The following is a 2,500-nucleotide window of genomic DNA, read 5'->3' as shown; positions in this document are numbered from 1 at the left end:
ACGATTTCTCCACAATATCCAATAATATTTTGGAATTAATGGCTCTCAAGACCTTGTGCATTCCAAAATCCGATTTCTCCACAATATCCAATAATGTTTGGGAGTTAGCAGCTCCCAAGACCTTGTGCATTTCAAAATCCGATTTCTCCACTATATCCAATAATGTTTTGGAATTAACAGCTCCCAAGACCTTGTGCATTCCAAAATCCGATTTCTCCACAATATCCAATAATATTTTGGAATTAACAGCTCCCAAGACCTTGTGCATTTCAAGATCCGATTTCTCCACAATATCCAATAATAGTTTGGAATTAACAGCTCCCAAGACCTTGTGCATTCCAAGATCCGATTTCTCCACAATATCCAATAATAGTTTGGAATTAACAGCTCCCAAGACCTTGTGCATTCCAAAATCCGATTTCTCCACAATATCCAATAATGTTTTGGTGTTAATAGCTCCCAAGACCTTTTGCATGTTACGCCTCATCTTCCAGCCATGACCTCCTTCTCCCAGCAACCAAAAAAAAAAAAAAATGAAAAGAAACAAAAACTAGCGCATAAAAGAAACCAGATGGAAGGCAATAAAGGAGAGGGAAATAAAGTGGAAGGGAAAAAAAAAAACAGGCTAAACAGGAGGTCTTTTGTTGGCGAAATCAGTCTTTCTTCCCGAGAGAAAGAAATATTAGTGCATGTCTCCCTTGCCTTTTATTGCTCCGCTCTCCGTTTTACAAACTGGACGCAATCAATCAATGCCTTTTCTTTTTTAGGGGGGCCACTTTTTTTTTTCTTCATGTACCCGAGAGAGTGTTCCGAAGCGACCTTCTCGCTCTCTTAAATAGCTTCTAATGATCAGCTACTTAATATTGATTCTTTTGTAGGTTATCATTATTTTTGCGCTTTGGTTTCTCATTTGAGATATACTGTATTTATACATATATATATTATATGTATGTGTTTATATATATATATACATATATATAAATATATATAATGTTGAATGTATTAATAAGTATGTAAATGTATGTACATATTTATGTATATATATATATATATATATATATATATATATATATATATATATATATATATATATATATATATATATATATATATATATATATATATATATATATATATATATATATATCTGTATGCATATATAACATGTATGTAATATATATATATATATATATATATATATATATATATATATATATATATATATATATATATGTGTGTGTGTGTGTGTGTGTGTGTGTGTGTGTATTTGTGTGTATTCATATGTGTTTAAACATTAACAAGAGCTCTTTGTTTTCAGTGAAAACATTTCTCCATTTCTTCCCCTGAGATGAAGAATGGCCCATTCGCAGTTGAATTAATGGTGACTTTGCTTTATTTTGGTTTAATAGACAATGGTCACGACTGGCGAATTATTATCGTTTTAACAAAAACGATTTTACTGGCCATAGCCTTATTAATCTTCTGCGGAATATTCCTTAGCGATGGTTCACTGATAGTTGAAGGACATTTTAGAAATGCTGACTCGAAGGTTCTGTTGTAGTTTCTCCATTTTGGAAAGCTGTTTCTGAACACTGTTCGTGGACAACAGGACTCAACTACAGTCTCTCTCTCTCTCTCTCTCTCTCTCTCTCTCTCTCTCTCTCTCTCTCTCAGTTTTCCTTCATTTTCCCAACTTTTAAGTCTATCGTCAAATCTCCAGCATATTGTGCCGGTTCTCTCTCTCTCTCTCTCTCTCTCTCTCTCTCTCTCTCTCTCTCTTAATGGTGCTGAAGTAGGCTAGGATTTACAGGCCTCAACTCTGAGAACCCGTCCAACAAAGTCCTTCAGACTGATAAGTTTAGGAAGGACTGGCAGGGGGTGTCTAGGACTGCAAGGAGTAGTCAGGAGTGTCACGGGCCTGTGTATGGGTATTTAACCCATGTGTAAATACCCCTGGGCACTCGAACCGTGATTGAACATGCTACGCCATTTTTCAGCGAGGCCTCACTCCGAGTGAGACTTGTACAGTGAGTAACTTGTGTTTACATGAATGGTAAGCATAGTCAACCATTCCAAATTGCAGCCCTCTAGCCTCGGTAGTTTTTTTTTTATTTTATTTAAGGTTAAAGTTAGTCATAATCGTGCTTCGGGCAACGCAACAACACAGGCCACCACCGCTGGCTGAGAATTTCATGGTCCGCAGCTCATACAACATTATATCGAACCACGTAAAGATAGATAATTTTTCGGTGGCCTTGAATATGAGCTGTACAGGAAACTCGGTTGTGCCGAAGAAACTAAGGCACATTTTTTACTTATGCATACACATAAAAAAACATTAATATGTCTAGTGCAATTGCTTGAATTGCAAAGAATTTAGGCTGGGGTGTAGTCTTTAGAATCCTGTGTGCCACTTTTATGGCCTCTTAAATAGTAGACTGTGAAGCAGAGGCGACTACTCATCATTTATTTAAAAAAAAAAAAAAAAGTAAAGTGTCCG

Source organism: Macrobrachium rosenbergii, chromosome 44 (genome assembly GCF_040412425.1).
Source record: "Macrobrachium rosenbergii isolate ZJJX-2024 chromosome 44, ASM4041242v1, whole genome shotgun sequence".
NCBI classification, from domain to species: Eukaryota; Metazoa; Arthropoda; class Malacostraca; order Decapoda; family Palaemonidae; genus Macrobrachium; species Macrobrachium rosenbergii.
The sequence above is the reverse complement of the archived record's forward strand: the minus strand, read 5'-3'. Positions refer to the sequence as shown.